Source organism: Melospiza melodia, chromosome 2 (genome assembly GCF_035770615.1).
Source record: "Melospiza melodia melodia isolate bMelMel2 chromosome 2, bMelMel2.pri, whole genome shotgun sequence".
In the NCBI taxonomy this organism is placed as follows: Eukaryota; Metazoa; Chordata; class Aves; order Passeriformes; family Passerellidae; genus Melospiza; species Melospiza melodia.
The window spans coordinates 90,092,541-90,105,090 of NC_086195.1; the positions used below are offsets into that span (position 1 = coordinate 90,092,541).

General features: G+C 43.2%; 1 long non-coding RNA gene across 1 annotated transcript; it reads left to right on the top strand.

The window, feature by feature from the left end:
* Positions 1–9,081: 9,081 nt before the first annotated feature.
* Positions 9,082–11,314, top strand: LOC134415194 (uncharacterized). Its single transcript, XR_010026959.1, has 3 exons — positions 9,082–9,517; positions 10,707–10,919; positions 11,068–11,314. It is a non-coding gene; the product is annotated as an uncharacterized LOC134415194 (long non-coding RNA).
* Positions 11,315–12,550: the final 1,236 nt, after the last annotated feature.

Here is a 12,550-nt window from a genome sequence, read left to right on the forward strand (position 1 = left end):
CTTTTGTATTTCTGTATTTTATAGCCAAGGGCAGTGGGAATGAAGGTGCTGAGTCATATCCTGGCAATTTGAACCCTGTTTCTACCTGACAGGCTTGTCTTGTTATTTTGAAGCAGGTCAGATCCTTCTGAAAGCATTTATATGGCACCAGTCATTATGCAATTCTGCAACTGAAGGCTCACAGAAGGCACTGTGATATTTCAAATACTGTAGGGATTTCAGCTCATGTCAAATATAAGATATACAACTATTTAAACAAGCTGATAATTTCTCCATTAAATATGTGACCAATCTTTGTAAACCATGTATTCTACAACTCCGTGCTTTGATTTAATTTCTGTGCCTCATTAATGATTTCAGACTTCACTTCTAATAAAAGTTGTTTGCTATTCTTTGAAATTATGTAAGAAAATATTAAACTCTTGATAAGGAATTAGGAAAGAAAATAAACCATTTTCCTGTTTTCCTAGTTTGAATAGATATTTAATTAAAGTGACATGCCTTGGGCAAAACCTAATTAATACATCATCTCTCTGTAACTAAAATTAATGGAAGACTTATGACTGCTGAGTTGCAGGAGGGACTGAAAATTTCTTTTCTGTCTTCTTACTAATTTTTCATCTGACCATCCATCATTATTTCCTCATTGGAAGAGAGAAGCTTTTTTGCTGATCATGCATTTTTAATGTGTACTGGTAGATGATTCCCTGCTAGCTCCACCTACTTTTCTGTTTTGGTCATTTCCATGATGACTTTTAGCCTCAGCAAATGGTAAGGCTTTGCAGTGGAGGCAGCAAGGACCCAGCGCAGCCAATGCTTCCTCAGACTAAGATTTCCTTGCTGAAGGCACATCTGTGGGTGTGCTGTGTCTGTGTGGGATGTGCTGCCTCCTGTCCTCTGCTTTCTGCTTGGATAAGGGAGTTTCCTGAGGAATGTAGGGCACAAAGCTGCTGGGAACTGCAGGGTCTCTTGGTGATTCCATGGACATTTCCAGGAGAGGTTTTGTGCCCTCTTCCCAGGATGGGTTTGTTATGAGCTGAGAGGGCAGAGAGAAGTGTTGGTCCATCTGGCAAGCACAGTGGCTCTCTTGCTGTGAGGCAAGTGAAAATGGTCATCTATCCCCCACCAGGCAGCAGCCCTGTCTCTTCTCTCTGTTGCACTGGAAGCAGTAGCACCTGGGTAGTAATTAAGGTGGCAGAAGGTCACACCACTCTGTGAGAGGTGATGCAGTAACTATTAACACAAACACAGTGGTGTTGTGGATGGACCCTTGTTCCTGTGGGACAGACCTAGTCTAGAGTTCCTCTTCCTTGCAAATGTTTTTGGGAGCCACAATTCTGAGAGCTTCACCACCAATATGCCTGTTTCTCTCTTCTCTGTCCTCTTCCTATTCCTCCTAACTCCTGCCCATTTTTACCATTGACATGACCAGCCTTTTTGCCTTGCTTCTCTTATTTATCTGTAGCATGGCCTCATCTGTTTACAGTGGTGAGAGCACTTTTCAGTCTCAGCTCCTTTGGTGTGATCTACCTGCTGCCAGGATGCCTGTGTGTATCAAAACCCACTAATTGGAATGAGAAATGTTGTTTTCCACAGCACTGCTGCACAGTTGCTCAGATGCTTTGTTTCACTCAGCTTCTTGAAGTGGCCTGTTAATTCCTCAGCCTGAAGATCTTTCCCATCTGATTTAGTTTTATAGGTCACACAGAAACAGGGGCTGATGGTGTTGACACAAGTCCAAGGCCTGCCACAGTGATGCTACCCCCACGGAGTGCTGGTGATGAACAGTAGAGCTGGATTCATTGTATGGTGGCACTCTGGATGGATCCTGCATAAATGCATGCCTGTAATGCTATGGCAGGAAGTCTTTGAGTGTGATGATCTGAGTAGGAAGATGAGAAAAGTGGTACATGAATGAGAGAAAGATGTAGAAGCTGACTCATGCTGCACTGTGGAGGGCTCATGCTTGGGAGTGAATGGCAGTGAGTGCATAGGACAATGGCCCCTGCTGCTGTCCATGAGGAGGGCCTCAACATGATGGCAGGAATGCGGGAAAAAATCCTAAGAGCCTTGTCCCCTGCCCTGGACCTCATGGGATGACAGAAAAATTGAATTTCTCTGGGTTGCTTTTGATACTCTCCATGCAGTGACTCATTATTTTTGTGTATGAAAAGAACTGTTGTGGAGATCAGATCTGGAATTTCCGCACATTAGGGGCCATGGCTGCGCAGAAATTTTTCTCCCCTCTCATCCTGCTACTCTACCTGTCACTCCTGGTTCTTCTCCGTGGAAGGCTTTATGAAAGGGGACTGTGTATCCTCTAGTGCACATTTCCACAAATTGCTCCAAAAACCACTGCTAAAGAAGAGGCACACCAGGCCAGGCTGAGACCCTTGGCTTTCACAGCAAAAGGAAAAAGGAGGGGAGGAGAGAGGTGTGTCTGAGAGCACGAGAAATTGGAGAGGCATTTGGTGACAGAAATAAAGGAGTGTCAGGGATGAGGGAAAGAAGAATAACTTAGAATACAAAACAAAATCCGAAAGTGGGGATGTAAGAAATAAACATACACATGCTATTGTAGTTTTTCTTATTATCACATTTCTATTTCATGCTGACAACAATTCTTGGTGGGGAATTTGTTAGATAATTTGCAGACAGCTGCTCCTAATCTGTTGCAGGAGTTTTTATGAAAGCTTGTTCTATTTCTGCTCCTCCAAGGACTGCAGTTCACTTCTGTGGAGGTCTGAATTGCTCTCTAAAGAACCTCCTGCCTTTCCATGAGCCACCTAATTGAGAAGACTTAGGCTTGCTGGAATGAGTTTGCACCTTGCACTCTCACTAAAATAAGGAAAATAAAATTGAAGTTGGTAAATCCTGTGACCTAGGATATACGATGTTTTGCAACATGGAATCCAGTTCAACTGCAACATTTGATGCTGGAATGAAGCATCAGTCTGGGTTCTTCAGGCAGTTTTATTCAGTGGATACCATGAAGTATCATTGCATTCTCCTCCAGAAAGTCATGTAATTTGCCATTAAATTCAGCTTTGCTGCCCTGTAACTGTAACTGTGGCAACTGGCTCACTTTGTGCCATGTGGGACTTTGGAAAGTTTAATATTAATTTCATATTTCCTTCCTGGTTCCCACAACAGCCAAAGCAGGGCACTTTTTTTTGCTCTGGCTTCCGTGGCATGCCGACTTTTTTGGATGAAATTTTATATATGTGTAACATTTCTTAGTTCCTGGATCCCAGAATGGGTGTGAAGCATTCAGCATATGGAGAAACAGAATTATTAACACAGCAAAAGTGAGAGAGAGCCTTGTTACTCTTTGAAGCTTGTGGGACTAGGCAATGGGTGAAGGCAATACTGATCAGCTCTGGGGCTGGGTATCTGGCGTCCAGAAGGCTACAGACATAAGGATGGGGTTGCAGGCCTGACAACTGTCTTTGCTGCTGTTCTCATCCTTCCAGGATCACAGATGTGCTGAGGCACTTCACAGCCATGGTGACACATAGATCTGGCCCCAGGAAGTGCTAGCACAGAGCCTAACTCCTTCTTCCTACAGGTGTGACCAGGCAGCAAACCAGAAATGGTCTGAGAGAGCCAGCGGCAGCGAGATGGAGAGACAACGTGCGACTTGTGAGTGGGAGCATGTGGAGAGCTGGAGCAGGGAGAGGAAGAAAATTGTGCCTTCAGCATCCCATGCAGGAGGGATTTTCCTAGCCTTGCATGCAGACAGACAAGGTAGGAATTTGGCTTTCTGCAAACAGAGCCGTATGGCACCGCACTGCAGGACTGTGCTCCTTGTGGGTATGGCTTAGTGAGTCTGCCTTCCACACAGCCCTCAGGTTTATTCACCAGCCTTTGGCAGGACAAGCAGGAAACTGATAATAATTGCCAAAGATAATATTCAAGCTGCTTTTATCAACATTTATAACTGTATTTCCAACACAGCAACAAGCCTCCTCTCTCCCTGTCCCACCCCACAGCATGAACACGTATTTCTCAGTCTGCAGCAGCTCGAGCTGTGCTCCTGTATACAGCTGGCAATAAATAGCATGGCCAAGAAGAGCAGAACATTCAGCTGGGGAAACATTCAGCTACTTAACAACAAGTAAAGACCTGAGTTGGCTGGCCAGCTCTATATAAGGGCGAGGGAACTGCATTTTCCCAATTTTCTCAGTCTCCATAATCCAAACAGTCTCAGAGAGAAGCCTCACCTGCATTGGGATATGAGATGAGAACCTGCTGTCTAGATAAATGTAGATGAATGGTGTAGACTGAGCACCTACTTTCTACATGGATAAAGATATGGGGACATGGTTTAGTGGTGGACTTTGCAGTGTTAGGTTAACTTGATGTTCATAAAGGTATTTTCCAATGCAAATTATGTTATGATTCTGTGAATACTGCTGGCTGCAGTGTGGTGAAAATCTTTCCAAAGTCTTAGGCATTCAAGGTGCTGCCTGATCACAAGTGGTCCATTAGATTCAACTGCATAAACATGAATTCCCCAGTGAAATGAAATAAAGATGAGCTTGTCTAAGTTTTGATGATCTTGTTCCCTGTTTTCCATCCTTGTCTGTGTTGCAGAGACAGCCATGGTGCTAGAACTGAATTCTGCAAAATCAACTGGTCCCCAGTCCCAGACATCCAGGTGATCACCAAGCTGTGGCCTTTGGTACTATCTGAGAAACAAACACTTGGATAACAGCTTGTTGTTACACATCCACACAAAAAGGAAGCTTTCCTGACCCTTTTGGAATGTGAGTCATCCAATGCCTTTTCTGTCCAGGCTGTCATCAGTCACAGTTTAATGTGTACCACAGTCTTTGCTATGAAGAGGAATGTGCACCAGTGCTTCTTTGTGCTTATGGATGTGCAAAGATGGGCCATTCCTTCCTCTCCCACCTGACTTCCAGCTTCTCTGGAAAATCAGTATCTGAAAATAAAAAAGGTCATTTGTAAAGCCATGAGACAAACACAATTGAAGGCAGTTCAAGTAGTTTTTAAGGTATTTGGTTTATATTCCACCCCCACACATACATAACCAGTGCAAGCTCAGCCTGCACTCAGATGGGAAAGGTATTGTCTGGCACCAGTGTCCTCAAACACTAGGGAAAAAAGCCAACTATCCCAAACAGACAGTACCAGAGGTGGGGTGCTGTGACAGCAGTGGCCCTCTGTTTATGATACTATTTCATAGACAGCCTAATCTTATTTGTTTATGGCAAAGTTACCACTGGTCAGGCAGGCTTCAGCTTTTTCCTAACCCTGGGTCTGAGTTAGACTCTGGGTGTGGAAATTACTATGGCAGGTAACTGGTTATTTTGGAAGCATTTCTGCTACACTATTCTAGGCTATTATTCTGGAGGAAAAAATCACAGTGTGATTTGATCTGCAAACAGATACTTAGCAGAATTATTACGTTCTGTACCCACACACGGCAATCCCTCCACGTTGTTATGAGAGACACCGTGTTCAAAGCTGAGCCACAACAGAGTGGGCTGTGTTTCTATGGGCTGAAATGTCAGGATAAGGATCTTATTCTGTTTTTGCACTGTTGAGAAGAAGGAGAAAAGTGATACAAAGCCTTCTTAATTTCAAGCATAAGCTTGGCAATTACTGCTGCACAAATACTCCTACTATTGCTCACCTCTGGGGGTGGTGGTTTCACACCTTTCCAGAGAAACTTGCACTGCCATAAAACCTGGCTAAAAGTCACACATCTGAGCTCCTGGCATTTTTCTCTTCATATGCACTGTGTGATCCTGAAAATATTTCCCAAATAGGGAACTGTGTATGGATGGAAGCAGCGATGTGGCTGTACACAGTCATCAAGCATGAAGTTTGCTCTCCATGGTTATTTGCAGCCTGGTGTTGGTTTTCATCACTGATATTTTAGTTTTTTTCAGATGAAAATACCTTTTGATGATGAGCCTTTGTTCCCTGGATTGTGTCTGTATTCCTGCAGAACTCCCAACAGGGAAGTACTTTCCTGGCTAAGTGCAGTGAATGTCAATAATTACTTTCTTTTAACTTCCTACAGTTCTCAGGATTAAGATTAATAAAGCACCGACTCTCTGCAAAGAAGCTTAAATAAAGGATGGGTACTTCAAGTTCAGCCTGCTATATTGATTCGATAGCTCCATTTATTTCTCCCTGCTCACTGAAATAGTTTGAAGCTGTTGCATAGCACAGGCAACTAATGACAGCTGTACTCGAGACGAAGTGGTTTTGACTGAAGTGCTATTGAGAATAGATTTAAAGTATCGTTATCTAGACATCACAGGAGTGACTAAAATCTAGGATGCAAGCTCTAAAGTAATACAGGCAGATAGCTGCTGAACATGGAGCAAAGTAGGAGGGCTGACTCCCTAATGAAGCATGTTAGACCATTGCTCAGCCTCGCCCCATGCCACCATAGGCTGGAGCAAGGCAGATGGAAGCAGGAGGAAACTGCAACTGAGAGGGCTGCTAAATTCATCAAAAGTGAGAAACAAGTACTGATGCCCAGGTAGACATAGCAGAGCCTTTGACTGGATGAAAGAAATGCTTTCTGCAAAGCTACTGAGGGCTGGTAAGGGGCAAATGAGAAGGACAGGACAGCAAAGATGACTCAGCAATGTGCAGGGTTAGAAATAGCACAAGGATCTGACCTCCCCTGAAGTGACACCTTTTTATTGGCACAAGCAGAGTCTACAGGGTTGTTTGTCCTACTGTATAATCAGCAGTAACTGCAAATGCATTTTTACAACCTTAGCCATTTCTGCCTCAGGGTTTGGGAAGCAACTGAAGTTATTGCTCTGCTTCTCTGGCCTTTTTTGACCTTCACACTTTTATTTAAAGCATTTGTCTACTTTGCAAATTTCAGTGGCATTCACATTCAGAAAGCATCAAGTGCACACATTGCAAGATTTATATTACATGTTTTCTATTATCTCATGCCGTCAACTCACCAATGAAATATGTTAGGTGAAAGTATGCAGGTACAAGGCATGACATTACTCATAGTAACTCTTAAAATGTCCCTTGCTCTGTGCTGTAGTTTAAATTGACTGCTAAAAACCTGGCATGAATATATTTGCTGACATTTCTGTGAAAGACCATTCTGTGGACTGGGACCTGAAGAGCATTTTATTTTAAGTTTACTCACCCAATAAATAGCATAAATTGCTCTGCCCTGCCAAGGGTTTATCTTTGAGCACTTCATTTCATAAACAATCCTGATCCCATCCCATCTGTTTTGCCTTCTCCCAAGCTTTTTGGATGTACTAAAACTGTAGGTTATTTCCTGGGGACTTGAAAGGGGAAAGTAGAAACACCATGGCATTGTATACGCCTTACTAAAACCATGTAGAATAGTCCACAAACTTCCTCCAGGAGGAGTAGAGGAGTGAAGGAATTTAACACAACTGTACATTTTGTTTTCATCCAAAGTTTATAATTACTTTTATGGTGTGAACAGTTGAATTTTTTTATAAACATGTAAATATGTGAAAAGTTTTTAGACTGGAAAAGGTAGTTTTTTTGTTTTGTTTTGTTTTGGTTTTTTTTTTTTCCAAGGGTCTATGTTGTTACAGGAGAGGATCATTTGGTTTTGAGTAAACAGAACATAAATATATGTTATACTTTAAAACCTCTCATAGCCCTTTTAGTGTATTTGTGAAATTCCCAGACAAAGGGAGGAATGATGAATCTGACCCCATGTTCTTAGAAGGCTAATTTATTATTTTATGGTACTATATCATATTAAAGAACACTATACTAAACTATAGTAAACTACACTAATGAATACAGAAAGGATACTTACAGAAGGCTAAAAAGGTACTAATGAAAACTCATGAATCTTTCCAGAGCCTTGACACTGTTTGACTGTGATTGGTCATTAAGTCAGAACAATTCACATGAAACCAATGAAACAATGTCCAAACACATTCCACATGAGCAAAACAGAGGAGAGGCAATGGGATAATATTGTTTTCCTTTTTCTCTGAGGCTTCTCAGCTTCCCAGGAGCAAAATCCTGGGCAAAGGGATTTTTCCAGAAAGTATGATGGTGATACCCTTTGGCCTCTCCAAGGGTACAACAAGAGCTCCCTGTCTTTGGACAACCTTTGCATCCTAGCACTGCAGAAGTGCAGAGCCTGTGGGTGCTGCTGGAGATGACACCCTGAAGAAGGAGGGGAAGGTTTTGATTCTCCTGTCATGATTTCACCCTGGCTGGCAGCTGAGCATGATGCTGCCACTCGCTCACACCTCCCCTGGTGGACTGGGGGAGAGAACCAGAACAGTAAAAGCCTGGAAACCTGTGGGTTGAAATACAGACAGTTTAACAGGTGAAGCAAAATCCAAAAAAGAAAGCAAAGCAAAACAGGGAATTTATTCACCACTTCCCATGGCCAGAAAAGTGTCCTGCCATTTCTAGGAAAGCAGAGCTCCATCATGGGTGATGGTGATTTGGGGAAATAAAATGCCAAGTATCCAAACATCCTCCCCCTTTCTCCTTCTTACCCCAGCTTTATATGCTGATTATGATGATATCCCTTTGTCCAGTTGGGGTCAGCTGCTCCAGCTGTGTCCCCTCCCAGTATCCTCTGCACCCTCAGTCCTCTCACTGTTGGGGTGGGCTGAGAGGCAGAAAGGGCCCTGACCCTGTGTCAGCCCTGCTCAGCTGTGAGTAGTAACAAACACATCCTCTGTGCTATCAGAGGATGCTTACAAATTCAAAACACAAACCCGTACCAGTTATTAGTAAGAAAATTAACTCTATCCCAGCCAAAAGCAGCACATGCTGAAGTCATTAATTATGATAAGTCTGTACCAATTGACTGATCTGATTTTGTATCACGGAATAATTGTGCACCTCCTAATCAGGAGAAATTCTGAACTGTTGTCCTGGGGTGACGTTATGATGCTTGTATCCCCATTCATATGTTCTGTGCCTTTAAGACAGGCTCTGAAGAGTGGAAGTTTTGTTTGGGTTTCTCTTATCAGGGACACAGAGACGGGCATTACTTAGGGCTGTTTTCGCTTCTTACTTTCAGCTTGCTGCTTTGCTTGCTCTTTTTTCTGCTCTTGCTTCTGCTATGGTTTGGCCTCTGCTTATTAGCTAGCTTAGCTAAACAGTCCAAATTCTTTCCTGGACTCTTTCTCCTCTCCTGTTTCTGTGACCATCTGAACCTGCTCCGGACTGGGACCCGGGAACACCGAGGGTTTGCACCGTGTGGCTGCAGCTGCTGCCCCAGCGCCGGAGGGACTGAGAACAGTGCAACCACCCCCGAAGGAGACTTTCTGATTTTGTCATCTTTCTCAGAGCGGTGTCATCGGGTATTGTTCATTTTGTGTGCTGGGGGGTGCTGGGCCAGTCAAATAAACAGGTTCTTTCCACCTCTCTCCAAGGAATGCTTCCCGAACCAGTTGGGGGGAAGGGGCCGTGTGCGTTTGCTTTTGTGAAGGGGCCCTCCTTTGCAGATTCTTCAACAAATGTGCCCTAAACCAGGACAACTGTCAAGGTAGGAAAAGCTGCATCTCAGGCAGAGGTTGTTTGATGACACAAATAGTGATGATTGCTGTCAATCTGCTCTCCCTTCTTCCTTGTATTTACAGCAGGAAAGCAATTTACTGGCTTGCTTCCCATCTGATATTTTCGAAGGGTTGCATGATAAGAAAAGCAGCAGAATTGTATTTGAAACTTTTTGCTTTTTAAATCTTGGGTTCCTCTGCCATCATTTACAGCCAGGAGCATAACTAAGGCAGGGAGGGGAGAGGGTCTGATGAACTTTCCCTTTCTCACATTGGGGGTTTCCAACACAACAGCACTTTTCATTTTAAGTTTCAAGTGTGGGTTTGAAAGAATGCTGGTACATCAGAAAAGAAACAGTGCGCACAAAAGACTTCAAAAACTGCCAGTCCATTGTTTCAAGGGTCCATGGAGTTTTCCTAGTTGAGAAAGAGCTCAGTGCAGGAGCCATCAGGTGATTGCTCTTTCTAACATGTGCTCAGCTCTCCCCCTTCCAGCTACTGCTGGTGCTTTTGCAGCTGAATGACAGACGATGTCTGTGAGCAGGGACAGTGAGCTGTCACATTTCTCACAGGGCTGCCTGCACACATTACAAAACACCTCTCTCTTTGCCTCAGGACAGCTGTGCCAAAGCATGCTGGGCATTGCACTGTCTAAAGATTTAGAGGAGGGGTAAATGTGGAGAGACAGGGAAGACAAAGATGAGGGAACAATATTAGTTTAACAGGAGACCCTGGGCCTGTGAATGGAGCGCAAAGCACCAGCTGGCAGGATGGTGCTTCCTACCATAAACCATGCAGCCCAGCCAAGAGTTATTAAAAAGGACTGAGACCAGACATGAGGGACATGTATTACCCTGTTTCCCATCTCATTATATGCTGTGACATTTGTATTGTTATTTTATTGTGAACAATTTGAGAGAAAAGTGCTTTGCTTCATCAGAAAGTTTATGTCTGAGCTTGGTTTCTCATTTTTCATGAAGACCAAAAAGCATAAAGGGAAAGCACCATGGATGAAATATAATTGTGCTATAACAAAAAGAATTTAAACCAGAGGCTAACTGGGTTGGAAAAGATTTCATAACAGTCCCACTTTGGACAATGCATGTTATCTTTCTTGACACAGGTTTAGCACAAATACTTGCAAGTTGCTGCAGCTTTTCAATGTTGTCTTCTTCCCAGCTTTTAATGCATGCCTGCTTAGAATGAGCATCTCTCTTCATGTAATTGATCCAACAAAAAGTTGTATCTGAAATCCAGCGCAGTCACTGGCTTCAGCAAGACCAGCACTACCCCAAAGCTCTGACATGGCCAGTCCATAGGCAGGATGAAGGTTTCTCCCCAGCTCTGTACAATGCCCCTCTGTCCATCCATCCTTACTGCATGACTGAGCAGGTACTTGTTCTAGTTTGGCTTTAAGTGCTGTTGGACTGTTTTCTTGTGCTCCAAAACATATGCTTTGCTATAATGATTGAACCAGAGATGAACCTTCACCAATTTATCCTGTTACAATTTGCTTTCTCCTATATTCTTGTGGATGGAGAGCTGCACATGAGCCAGCAATGTGCCCTTTCTTCTTCCTGGGCTGCATCAAAGGCAGTGTGGCCAGCAAGTTGAGGGAGATGATTCTGCCCCTCTCCTGTGCTCTGGTGAGACCCCAGCTGGAGTGCTGCATCCAGCTCTGCCTCATGCTCAGCACAGGGACTGGAGTAAATCTGGCCCTGCTCAGGAACTGGCTGGCCAGCAGTCAGCAGGTGGTGAGCAATTGCATTGTGCGTCACTTGTTTTGTATACTCCATTTTTTTAATAATTTTTTTAGTACTTGCCCTTCCTTCTCTGTACTATTAAACTGTTTTTTTCTCAACCTATGAATTTTACTTTTTTTTTCCCCAATTCTTGCCACATCTCACTGAGGTGGAGGCTGATTGAGTGAGTGGCTGTGTGGTGTTCAGCTGCCTGGTGGGTTAAGCCATGACACTTCTGATGCTTCTAATGGCAGAGTTCTAACAAACAGAACTGCAGAATACTTCAGGTTGGAAGTGACTTTGGGAGAAATCCAGTCCATTTTCCTGGCCAAAAGGAGGGCTAGCTTCAAAGCTAGATTAGAAAAAAAATCCAGTTACATTAAAATGATACATTGCAGGTTTGAGTTAGCTAGCAGTGAATGTAACTCTTAGTGGATGTTGTTTTCATAAATTTTCAAGGAGGAGAAAGCACTTTAGAAAGCATTAGTTGTAATGGCCTCTTTTTTCATTTGAATTTATTGTCCTATGCCTGGAAAAACACCTGGCTTTGCCTTTCTTAGAAGACTGGAGGCAGCCTGGACTTGAATGGTGGGAAGATCAGGATAAATGAGATAAACACCCTGAAAGAGGGTATAGGTGACTTGTTCCTTTGTCAGCAGAAGGAAAACAATGGAAAAGAAACTGGAGGATGAGAAAGTACTGAGAATCCCATCTCAATGTAATGACAATTTCAGTCATATGTGAGCAGAGCTGCCTCCTCTCCTAAAAAAGTGTTCAGCAGAATTTTTAAACAATCTTATGGAGCAACAGTAATAATATAACCATTTTTATTCTTTGTGTGCAGATAGGATGTCTCTTATAAAATCCTTGATAGCTTTCTGCTATGACAGGTTCCTTCTTCAAAATTTGTTTCAAGGTAAGCACCATCTTCATGGGGAAACGTGTTTCACCCACCTTTATCTTCTGTTAGCAGATAAAGTGCTATAATGATGTGTAGTTTTATAAATGGGATATAATTTGATACAGAAAGCAGTCAAGTATGATTACAAGCACTCTGGGGTAGCCAGTTGGGCTGACTTTGACAAACTGATCTGTATTTGGAGGAATCAGGGGTTTCTTTTACTGCAGCATAGACCGCAGTGTGGAGAGTCCTGAGTTCTAGGGACTTTGAGATCAGATCTCAGCTGATGTGAGTGGTGCAATTCTAATTAGCTGCTGCAAAAATTGCAGCTTGCAACAAAGCACCAAAAAAAAAAGTAATCTGGACAAGCAGAAACCAAA